Below are 13424 nucleotides of genomic sequence, written 5' to 3'. Positions count from 1 at the left end.
GATTATTTTGTTGTTGAACGAACTGTTCGCAATAAAATGTTTTATTGTTCCATTTTTGTGTGATAAGGATTTTTAAAGTGAAAAGTATAATCCTTTTCGAAAATATTTATTCTATAGGTAGGTAAAACAACAGATTTTTTTACATTTTGTATATTTCCAGAGATAAGTGATTTAAAAATGATCTACGTTCGGTACTTCAACAGATGCTACAATTACTAACGTACAAACTAATAATTATTATACATAGCTGTTGATAGTGTGTTAATAAAATCGTTATTCAAATTTCAAACTCAACATCAAACTTTATAACAATAATAATTATCCGTTTTCAAGACAATACAATGGTATCTAAGATGCTTCTTTTTTAAACAGAATTTCACGTAATAACATCAAAGTGTAGCGAATCAAAAACTACAATAATTCCAAGGATTTTCTATTGTGACCAGTCGTTGAATCCGCCATTCGTTCTGCTCTATTTATGTATCCTCGTAGATAAACCTATGGGGTATAAAAAGTAATATAAGCAGTTAAGCATATTAAGGTAGACAGTTAATGCTATTAATTTTTGGGGTATAAGATAGTCTAGTAAGAACCTTCCTTACTTTTTATCAATATCTAATAGAACTAAGTAATAGATACTAAGTATTCCTTTCAATAATTGAGTACAATTTCTTATTTATCCATCTTTTTTGTGTGGTTTGAAATATTTTATAATAATTGATTTCCATGTGCTCGACTACATATTTCTGTTTTTCGCCGTCTCCTTCTGGTGGTGTTGTGGTTAATACGTTAGGGCGGCTCAGTCTGGCAGGACAAAGAAGGTTGATCAATGATCATCTTTTACGCAAAGAAAGTCGATCACGGAAACCGATGAAAATGCATCTGCCTCATATCTTACAAGGGCGCAGCCCATGAGAGTTGAGACTTTTATTATACACTTATTAGAAACTACCTATTCAGTAACCTGTGCTTTTCCTTGAGTTAACAAAAAACAAAATTATGCAAAGAAAATACTGCTAATTTTGTACTCAAGTACTTAAAATTAACTTTTATTATGATATTACTGTTCAACTTTGTCTATGTTCAAGCAAGCTTCACAAGAATTTTCATTAGCTTGACAACATGGTGGGGAATTTTCATGCGCTCTTTGAAGCAAGGAAGCGCTCTGGTAAGATTAGGCTCCATTTTTGTCTGATACTTGTTAGACCGTGTCTTGATTTGCATACCTAGGTAACTAGAAGATCATCCTACTTCCTACTAATATTAATGGGTTAAATAATTAAAAAAATCCTGTCCGGGATTTTATCAGTCAACCCATCTTTAATAGATTTTTTAATAGACTACGTATTATAAAATTGGTCTCATTCTATTATCACGCCGCTACAGGTCGACCTATATTCGGATCTAGACCATTATAAATGCGAAACTTTGTGAGGATGTATGTGTGTTTGTTACTCTTTTACGCAAAAACTACTGAACCGATTACAATGAAATTAAGCACACAAATGGAGGGTAACTTGGATTAACGCATAGGATAGGTTTTATCCCGGAAATCGAACGGAAACTGCGGGTTTTTCTTTGAAAACGCGGGCGAAGTCGGGGCGGAAAGCTAGTAGTTTATAAGCTGCAATTTAATATTATTAACTCAGGCCCCGAAATCACAGACACAATAGAAAATCTATTGTGTCGTGGACCGATCGGGCCGTTCGGGGCTCAATGGGTTATGCACAATACTTATATTTAAATAACTTATTTATAAAAAAAGAATATCTTAATTACTCTCGATCTCGAATCTATACTAATATTAAAAAAGCTGAAGAGTTTGTGCTGTGAGTTTGTGTTTTTGTTTGTTTTTTATCTCGGGAACTACTGGTCCGATTTGAAAAATTCTTTCGGTGTTAGATAGCCCATTTATCGAGGAAGGCAATAGGTAGCTATATATTTATATTATCATCGCGCTAAAACTAACACTGCGGGTAAAATCGCGGGGCACAGCTAGTAATATTATAAAATGAGCCATGGTCTCCTAAATATACCTTTAAAAAAAGAGTCATAACGAAAGTGTCACAAGTGTCAAAGTAAAAATCTTCAAAGTTCACTTTTTATTGCCCCTAATTTTTTAAATAAAATCTGATTACAATGGTGTTTTCTCCTAATTACCATTACAATTCAACAATACGAAGGCAAAAAGTAAATACAATATGCTGTAAACTGTAAAGTATGATTTATATCTATCTTGCTCGTATTGATTCGCTCGAATATCATTAAACAGCATTAAACAAACAGCAGTACTTCCTAGTGCAATTAAACTTTTATGATTATTTTTATGTGCTTAAAACCAGACGTTAAGTGCAACAATTATTAATCAGTTCAACTATTGCAATTAAATAAATGGTCCTTTGCGAATTGTCTCAAAAAAATTGAAATATTTCTATAATTGTATTTACTTATTCAATCGCATTTCTTTTAGCGACCTTACTTTCTTGATTTGCAATTTTTACGAAGGAAATCTAATTAGCACCTTATTATGAAATGAGGTTGAGGGTTAGATATTCTTTAATCCTCACGGATCTAGCACAACTATTTGTAATTATTGTAACCAATCCCTAATCGATACATTGCTAACGTTCCGGACCGTTAAATTAATAATGAGATAAAAACGACCGTTAAATAAATTTTCTATGTAAATAGTAGATAAATGGGTAGTTAGCGAGGATTCAATGAAACTACATAAAAGTAAAAGGTAGGTAGGTCGGGGTGCCGGAGGATCTGGCTGAGTGCCTAGTTGCCGCCAGCCGCCGCCGCGGCCGTCCGCGAGTGTTGTCTCAGTGTCGTCTTGGGGTGGTCGTGTTACGTGCTCGTCTTAGGCCGTATTCGTGAGTCGTGTAAAGGTAAGTCGTTTCTGCGATTTGTTGACATGTGTATATTTTAATGAACCCGGTTAAGATGCACGCGTTTGATTATGAATAATGATTAATTAGTGTCATCGTTGTTCTTTTGATTTATTGTTATTTTAAAGTGAAATAAGAAATTTAATTAGAGAAGACGAATGCTAATGAATGTGTAAATCAATGGTTAATAGAGAATTGGAAAATTTGAAATGGTGGTGGATGTTGATTTTAAAAGTTTCTTAACGTATTTTTATTTACAATATTCAGAATAATTTAATTACGAGGTACCCAGATTTTTACATGCTTATACAAGAAGGTAGTATTGTATCTTTGGAACGTTACGTTTTTTTAAATTTAAATTAGGAATGTGCATGGTCCTTGCGAATGCATTGCAAAAGCGATTATTATTTTTTGTTTAACTGCATTATAATATAACAATATTTATATCAATTGTCTTATCTTTTACATTTATCTCAAGAGACGTTTTATAGAATTAAATATGCTTTATTTCGTATCTTAGTTTATAAACTATCATTTTATTTAAGTTTTAAAGAATTAAAGAACGCTATTGTTCACGTTGAAGTTTTTTCAATTTATTAGGTATCTATTAGTAACAGCAATTAACGAATTTAAAACAAATGTTTATTTGAATTAAATGAACATAAAAAAACGTGTAATCAGTGTAATATTGACATAGGTATAGGTTTCATGTATGTATTTGCAACAAATGTCTTACAGTTTTATAATTTCTCCTGATACCTACCAGTACGCATCCATACTAATATTATAAATGCGAAAGTAACTCTGTCTGTCTGTTTGTTACTCAATCACGCCTAAACTACTGAACCAATTTGCGTGAAATTTGGTATGGAGATATTTTGATACCCGAGAAAGGAAATAGGCTACCTTTTATTGCGAAATTTGTACCACGCGCGAAGCCGGGGCGGACCACTAGTTATTTATAAAAAATACAGATATTATAAGAGCAAGGATGTTTAAAGTCATTTGACAACAATTATCAAATGAGTTAGCGGTAAATACGCTTAAATTCGGGGCCAAAATCTAATTACCTCTTTTATTGAGCGTAATCTATGGTTTTATTTATTTTTCAACATGCCTGTAATTAGGGCGAGGACAAGGGCGAGAGGTTTGTACGATTTCGAGACTTATCAATCAATGAATTTTATCACAATTACATTTTAATCGATAAAATATTACAAAATATTTGAATGACCCTCCTTTTTAATGCGTTGAGTACAACTGAGAGATACTGTCCCTACAAGATTCGATATCTTGTTGACACTTTGGTGACATGTCATATTATGCACTTGAATTTAGTTAACATCAATCAAAAGGCTTAGAGCTAGCGCGCACGAGCAACTTTGCCTCCGCAACTATTAATTTGTCTCTTAAGGCTTATACATGCGCTAATAACCTTGACCATACTAAACGGATCTCAAATCTCTCCCGCTGCACCTTCTTTTTTCCTCGCATTTTGTATTTAAAAAGATACTAATCAGTGAAAAAAAAAATCCTCGTCAGGGAATGTTGTGTAACTGATAATTTATTAAACATAAAATTTTCAGAGCTCTAAGTCAGCAGGTTACGAAGTTTATAGAGTATTTGCGGAAAAATCGATGACCACGGCACATTTTTTTTCTATAAATCTATTAACTTTGGAAAAAAATCCTCGCGAGCAATTAAAGATCAAAGACCATCCTATCTTATATATTTTTTTCGGTATTGTGCTTTATGTTGTACCAGACTTTATAGAGGTTGAACATAGTCGAAATTGCCGGGTAGCGCCTTAAGATCGGAAAAATGCATCTACAATATCACTGAATGTGTATTTTTTACTTATTTATTACTTTAATAGGTATGTACCTTTTTAACATTTTCATATAAAATATTGTTTGTTATGATTTCGCATTCGATTCGAAGGTTTTTTTTTGACATCTCATGTTGCTATATTGGACCTTGAAACAGGTCGTTGAATGTTACTATTTAAAATGTTGAAATCTTAGGTTGAAACATGATAGGGTAATTGGTATGGGGAATGGGAAACCATATTTTTTTTTACGCAAGTAAAGTCGCGGTTGGTCACTAGTTTATTGTTAAAGACTGTATCTCCCTATAAGTACTGTAAGTACATCAGAGATGCACGGTGTGAAATACTGTAGAAACAAATAAAAACTAACCTTCACAAACAATGTGTTACAATGGACTTAGAAAGATTTTATGGCAATGCACATTGCTGTTCTTATTTTCTATTCAAGTTTCTATTTCTGAACTGTATAATTATTAAAATAGTACTTACATGTTTCTATGGAGACACCTTTTATAATATTATATTAAAGATTTTTTAGAAGCATTTTCTAAATCAGAAAGTGTGTTTTTATGTTTGTATGTTTTATTTTCACGCCGAAACAGCTGAACCGGTTTCGATGCATTTGACATTGGCAACGGATACAAGGTGCTTTTTGTTGCTCGATCGGCCGCGGCGCGCGGAAAGCTACTTATAGTTTCAACAACTCATTGAATAAATACTTCATTTTGTGCTAGTAATTGGAGTTTGGAGTTCTCCTCAAACGTTTGAAATGTTTCCGCAACTATGATATTATACGAATTTATTCTATTCATTAAAATGATTATAAGTTTGCCAACTTTACATTGAACTTAAGTATTTTTTGATATTCTGAAAAATATGTGGACTGTCAAGCGAGCAGAGGGGACTAACCTGTGGGACTAACAACATAGTATGTACCTATAAAGAGAACATGAGAAAGCAAAGTATAATTTTTATGTAACCGACAGCATTAGACTCGACTTTCATTCAAAACGGATCTAGATTTTATTCATACGTTAAAAAAATACACTTATCAAGGATCGGTGACAATAAAATAATTTCATGAGTTTAACCGTGTTTTTTAGTTTTTACTACTTATGAGATGACTATGACTGTATGTATTTGTTTTGCACGAATTGACACAGTTATAAATTGTAACAATTATCTAAAATCTAGGACGTTTCTAAAAAGACGATTCTTAGATTAGATTAGACATCGAAAGTAACGGTTTTCGTGTGTCTGGTTCAAGTTTGGTTTTATGCAAATATGTATTAGGCTAGCGGTACACCCCGGCCGCGGCCACGGAAATTATTGCCTGTGTTATTGCTGGGATTTTTTGAAATCGGTACTGTCATTTCTGAGGTACCTAATAAAAGTAAGTTTGTAAGTTTGAACGCGCTAGCGTCAACCAACGTCAATTTTTTTTATTACCTACATAATATAGAATACCGATATACATAACTACTAGGTAAGTTACTAGTTACTTATAGTAATTTTAAAATTTCGATAAATTCATTGTTTGACCACATTCGGTGCTGTGTTTATAAATTCACGAATAATTAAAACCAGACAAGTAACCTTTTATTTAAATTTTTTGCTTTTAGAAAACCGCCAGTTTTATCAACCGAATTTTAATAAGTAGACTTAAATATTGTATCAAGTATCAAGTCGATGTATAATACGTGGACATATTTTTCTCCAGTATTCCAAGTATCGATGAAACACAAACAACGTATGATCTCCACGTATTTTTATTAATTAGAAAAGAAGAACATGATTTTTCTGAACTGTATGATGTTTAAATATATTTATGTATATCAGAGATGTGGGTTGACTGAATAAAATAATATAAATAATATACCGGTTGAACTGCATGTTGATAATCATTTTCTATATAATTTCGTGATCTTCCGATGTTTATGATGTCTGCTTATTTTGGTGTTAGGTACATATAAACTAAAATAAATAAGTCGTTCAAATTTACTATAACTACTAGACGAACTTTCTAAAAAAATTGCAAAATGTTGTGAAATTTGGAACTCCATTTAAACTATTTTATGATTAGATAAGTGCGTAAAAATTCGCCAGTCCATTGTCCATTATGGACCAGTTTATACCACCATTCAAGAGTAGTTCATATTGATGCTTTTCCAAACATACAATGATTGATCTGTGGACTGTGGTCAATGTCCATTGATTGGCCGAATGTGGCACGGTACTTTTATATTTTTTAATAGTCAAAACAATGGCAAAACAAAAAAAAATGTATTTATCTTATATTCGTATACTATATCAGCCGGTTGGCGGATATTAAGAACCAAATGTTAAATGCTAAACGTGTAAAATAACATAAAAAGGACTATTACGTGTTGTTTTTAACATAAGTGCTTGTTAAATGACCCTCATATGTTTTGCTTTGTACTAACGATGATTAAACTGTGAAGAACCTTCACAGTTTGTTAACAGATTTAAAAGAAAAAAGAATCATTTATGCACGTTTGTATTTGTATATGTAATAAAATATTTACATAAGATTATCTATTAAAGCTTCTGAATAAATATATACTTCAAATTACGTACATACCTATGTGTGTATATTTTGTATAGGTAGGTGTGTATGTTGATCTTATATCATTTTGATTTACATTGCTTTCAATTTGAAAAGGATTTCAGCGAAATTGGTACAGCAATTTAATATATGCGTGTGTAAATACTAAATATTATTTATACTTGTTAAAATTCAGTACATCAACAGATTATCTCGAGAGACTTGAATAAGATAAGGTCATAAATAGCTAACATTTAAAATCTATTAAACAACTTCTAAGTAGTTTCGTATTTTTATTTTAATACATACTTATATACAAAATTTATTTTGTAATTTTGTAATGCTAATAATTATATTGTATATGTTAATACTAGGGATGTAACGATACATGATTTTGCCGATACGATACCGATACCGATATTTGTAGTAATGTATCGGCGATACCGATACCGATACCGATATCGATGGCTTGGTAGAAAAATAAATAGTGAATTATGCATAAAAAGTTACCAACATTTAACAGAGACAACTGTTAATCGTATTCTTTTAAATAAAAATGCCAAATCAAAAAACAACAAAACCATATATATATAGTATTATTATTTTACGAAGTCAGTTAAACTTTAAGTAATACACATACAATCAGTACCTAACAAAAGTTTACTATTGGTAGAGTTTTTTCAGAAAACAAAGTGCGCACGCGCGGGCGGCCTCCCGCATCGTTCATTGGGCGCGGGTTTTTGAATTATTTGATATTAAAAAAATTGGTTGTTTGTAAAGTAGGTTTACGATCGAGATGTTTACGTGATAACATAATGCAGTGGCAGCGCTCTAGATGAAACGGGAGATCGGTCCGTCTCTCTCTCGTTATACCTGCGATCGCGCTCGTGAGGTTTTGGTGTGACACAAGTTTATGAACATGTCACCCGACTAAAACGATTTTAAAAACGTTATCACGTTAAAAATTAAAAAAATTCAAAATTATTTATTTCTTTCCTTTACATGAACAAAGTGTTTGGAACACTCCTAGTAAGCAAATAAAATGCTTGTGTCAGGAGGTTCCGCTCTTCCTTAACACTATTACAGAAACAGAAATAAAACAATATTTGGAAAATCCAAAAGTGCACGCCTCATAATTTTTTTTTAATAATTATTTATTAATTATTATTTTTGTTTATTTAATAACAATTAAACCACATCGAATCAGACCCTGAAAAATGAAAGGGTTCTATTCCTGAGCATACTCAAGCGTAAGAGAAAAAAAAAGACTCGATTAGTAAAGTATTTCGGTCGCTATCGTGTTAACAAGAAAATCCTCCGCACATACAGACACACGGACGTCCAAAACAGAACTTTTTTTAACTAGTTTAAATAACAAAAATGGCATCAAAAATATCATGAATGTTAATAATAGTGTTTTTTCTTAATATGTGTGTGTATGTATTATCTTACAAGTGCAATGTATGATACATAAAGACATTTTAAGTTTGAAAAATCAGATGTTTTGCGCGAAGTGACAGTAGTACCCACCTCAACGCTTCGCTTATGAGGCGTGCAATATGAATGAATACAATGCAAAAACATAAAAGAAAAGAAAGAATTTAATAAAAAAATATCGGTATCGGTATCGGTATCGTTACATCCCTAGTTAATACATATATACAAAATTATTAGCATAGGACTATCTGTTTTTAATAAAATTATCACTTGCTTTTGGACCCAAAAGCCATCTTACATATTACAACAAAAACTTGATTCTATATTATACTAGTGGTCCGCCCCGGCTTCGCCCGTGGTACCTAGGTACATGTTTCAACTATCCTATCTTTCAAGTTGGATCGAACTGCACATGGTGTGCGAATTTTATTATAATCGGTTATGTGGTTTAGGAGTCCATTGAGGACAAACATTGTGACACGAGATTTATATAGGTATATTAAGATTACATTGTTAAAAATATACATATTTTTAATACTTAATTTCACAGCAGCCAGTACTTACCTACGTGTAAGTAGATATTATGTCCGTATTCGTTTATGCCTTTTTTATTCTAAAGTTTCAAATATTTAAATAGCACTTTTAGGATTTAATTGCATGGAATATTCTGTCGAAGGCCAAATTAAGGGTGAATTTAAGAGTTAATCTTCCCGTCGTCGATAGGGCCAATTGCGGCTAATTATACGCAGGGGAGGTTAAAAAAGAAAAAAAAAGAGCTCTTTTCTCTACTTGACTGTTTTATTGACTCCCCTTTGTATTCTATAAACCGAAGAAATAGTATTTTTGTATTTTTAAAAGTATGATTCAATGCTTTAACTTTTAATTAACATATCAAAAACACGACGTTACCCTGTAATAGGTAAACTAACTTCGTAGAACACCGTACGATCATAATTAGTTTGTATTTGTGTAGTAAATAACTAAATAGTTTCTCAGTCTATATTTAAATTCATTAGCGGTGTAATGCAATGCTTGTAATGGATCTATTCTCGGCTTTAGATTATCAGCCGTACAAATAAAAACTTGCGTATTCAAACCTTATGCAATGAATAGATATGATAAGAATAAATAAAGAATAAGGATGTCATAATTTCTTACAAATAAATTTGGAATATCGTCGATGTAACTATAATCACGCTATGCAATAGGCGCGAAGCGGCAACGTAGCAATTCATTCATAATATTATGAAAAACATTGAAATTGTCTACGGTTATGCCTTGGTGCTGTCATTTTGACGCTCGTTTGACTTCGTCGAATTTGTTGTGAAGTTTTATCATACGATGTTCTGTTTATTTATTTTTTAAATATTTATTGGAAATCATTTAAATATAACATTAAATATGCAAGCAAATGAAAGAGAACGCTATCCAATATCCGGAGAACAGAAGATAAACCCACCTTGAGATAGAGAGTTGCCAAAAACAAAACATACAACTCCAGGCTTAGAAGATTTATATTTTCAACGAAAGTTTATATTATTGTGATAAGTTTAGAAATAAGTTTTATGTATGTATGGTTTGGCACATGTCATGATAAATATCAAAAGGGTTTTTCATAATTTCGTATATTTTGACATTTCATACAAAATTTTTCATTTCAATAGGTACATAATGAAATTATTAATTTGCTCAACTTTTTCTACTTCTCGTATATATTATCTCAAATTCAGATTGAAAATTGCTTCTAAAACTTGTAAAACACAGCACAATGTACCAAAAGATATGTTATAACTCGGTTATGTCAGACTTATACTAGGGTGGTAGCCGGAATAACGTCGAAATAGCATTAGTATGAATACTTATTACGACGTTATAATAGGTTTCATTTATTACGAGTTTATTTGTATGATTTTTACTTATTCTTAGTTTATTCTTATCATAAAATGTTATAACTCGTTTATTTGTACGGCTGTATGTATTTTATAGTCATATTACCATATTTAACGGGTTTGTTGGAAAGATTTAAATTTCTTGCATTTCTAGTCAATAAAATTCTTTGACCGAGCTAGCCGGAACTACAACACGTTTCTTTAAAAAATTTAGGGCCCCTGAAAACATCCAACATGAAATAGTGTTGCAACATCTAATATCATTAGATAAGATATTCATATTTTTTATTTGACGATGAAATCTTGTGCATCTTATAACTATAAATACATTACTTATAAAGTGACAAAATGCTTACTATATAAATCTTTATAATGTTGAGATGACGACGGAGGTCATTGCTCTATATTTTAATACATATTTGGCATTGTTACTCATGCAGATATATCTAAAACATATCTAATCTAGCCACACGTGCATAGCCGCGGGCTGAATCATTGTTTTGGTAAATATGTACTAATATTATACATACATATATCTATCTAATCTTTCCATCTATCATATAAATGTCTCAATCTAAATATTTCCATGAAATTTCGTATGCAGGGGGTATCGGGGGCGATAAATCGATGTACTTAGTTAGGACTCATAAAAGAAAATACAAAGCTTGTCATCCAAGTAGACAAGGTACCTATTCCATACAAAAGGAGCGTATGTGTGACCTAATAAACATTAAAGTGCATCACGTTCATCCTATACATACATATTACATACATACCTACATGGTCAATATTTTAAGCGCAACCGTACATTATATAATATGTACATATTTAATAATGCAAAACATTTATAATAATTATATGTAGGCAGGTTTTATTAAATTATTACATTTTATTTTTTGAGACCAAGAAAAAAACTAGAAAAAAAAGGATTAATATTTGTGGCTTTTGTGCGTTGTATTAAAAAACACTATCACATAGACTATAGTACCTACCTACGATTTATCTTTTTTCTACTAAATATATAAAAACATATCAAAATGATGTGAGTTGCTTAGTTCTATCACAGGTTCTATTCACGTTAGGTTTATTTAACTTGAAACTAGTATTTATTGTTTAATTGTATACGCGTTCCCGGAAACAGGGTTTGAAATATAATCTACATTACCTAACAAAACATGTTTTATTCAAAATGTATGACGGATTAGCAAAGAAACATTATTATTTATTTGTATGTATCGGGCAAGGATCTTGGTACTTCTACACGTAGTAGAAAGTAGTGTTAGAATTTTTTACATCAATAAAGGAGTAAATTTAAAAACAAGTCTTTGGAACTCCTATAGTACCTATTTACTATGCGCACGAGGACTTTTATTAATTGTCTTTATGATAAGAAGTAGTTCGTCGACGTTATCTAAGTTAATAATTTTCTTGCTCGAAACACCAAAGCACAGACCAAAGTATCCTTATTATATTTTTAAATATGCTTCTTAGAAAATAAACTAACCTAGAACGTCGTCAAATTACCTATTTCTTAGTATTCATAAGCAGATTTAAACTAATAAAGGTGATTGAGCCAATATCAGTACCTAGGTACATAATATGTACATTAATCCATATTTTTAAATTTACAATGGGTGAAGTAATGCGTAAAAAGTAGGTAAAGAAATTTAAATTTTGGATTGGTAACTTTCAGTAATATACAAATACTAGAAGTAACGATCATATTCAATACCTACACATAAAATAAATATAATTTTAATTATAATTCCCGTATAATTCACGTAAGTAGGTACTCAAAATACAAAATTAATTACATACATGATTGTTAACTTGCAATCATGTAAGTATATCAATGTCGTTGTAAGATAATTATTATACGATTATGTATGGTAAATAAAAAAATAGGTGTCTTTACTGGGGGCGATTGTAACTATAATATATCAACATAAAATATATAAGTTACATACTAATTACACGCTAATTCTCATAAGTATTAAGGAGATTATATTGAAACTTGAAAGCTCTGCAGTAGGAACTATTAAATTTTAACAAAAATAGGTACATATAACAACATAACGTAGTAAAGGATTGATGATGACAAAGGGTTTATTCAATTACTTTTTGGTGTGATTAAATTTCATATAGCCTCCAAAATTTTATGAGTAGGTACATTATGCCCTTTATATTTTTAATACATCTAGGACTTAGAATACATCACTACATAGTATAAAACAAAGTCGCTTTCCCTGTCCCTATGTCCCTATGTCCCTATGTCCCTTTGTACGCTTAAATCTTTGAAACTACGCAACGGATTTTGATGCGGTTTTTTTTAATAGATAGAGTGATTCAAGAGGAAGGTTTATATGTATAATAAGATCCATTAAGTAGTGGAGAAGTACTGTTATTTTTGAGGTTTCTAATGTGATGTCGTAAAAAATTACATTTATTCCGCTTACATTGCAAACGCAGGCTGAACCCTACAAGTTTTATCAAAATAATGTACTAAGTATTATACACATTGAAAAGGTCTACAGAAAAGTCCGCGATGGTATATGTCTATCTCTTATGGATAACCCACAATAACTTTTTTTTGTCATTTACTTTTTACGACAAATAATGGCTAATTTTCGAAGCGATTTTAACCAATACAGCATTAATCCTTAACCATGGCCGTGCGATGCCGGAGCGGGCCGCTATATTTTTATACCTATGTACAACGTTCACAGTTTTTCTGTAGTGTATTTAGTATCAGCATTGCACCCGTGCGAAGCCGGGGCGGGTCGCTAGTAAAATATAAACTGAGTTTTATACAT

General features: G+C 31.4%; 1 protein-coding gene across 2 annotated transcripts in view; it reads left to right on the top strand.

Annotated features, from left to right (window-relative positions):
* The first annotated feature begins 2778 nt into the window (after positions 1–2778).
* The window catches only part of LOC149490945 (facilitated trehalose transporter Tret1-like), a 48660-nt gene continuing 38014 nt past the window's right edge, over positions 2779–13424 (top strand). For both annotated transcript variants that reach the window (XM_089696081.1, XM_089696071.1), the window contains exon 1: positions 2779–2891. The gene's annotated coding sequence lies outside the window, so the exon portion shown is untranslated. The remainder of the gene's footprint in view (positions 2892–13424) is intronic.

Source organism: Colias philodice, chromosome 1 (assembly GCF_061535455.1).
Source record: "Colias philodice isolate Cphi_HAF_F1 chromosome 1, ilColPhil1 Martin Lab GWU primary, whole genome shotgun sequence".
Lineage (NCBI taxonomy): Eukaryota > Metazoa > Arthropoda > Insecta > Lepidoptera > Pieridae > Colias > Colias philodice.
This window is presented reverse-complemented; position numbering and strand designations above follow the sequence as displayed.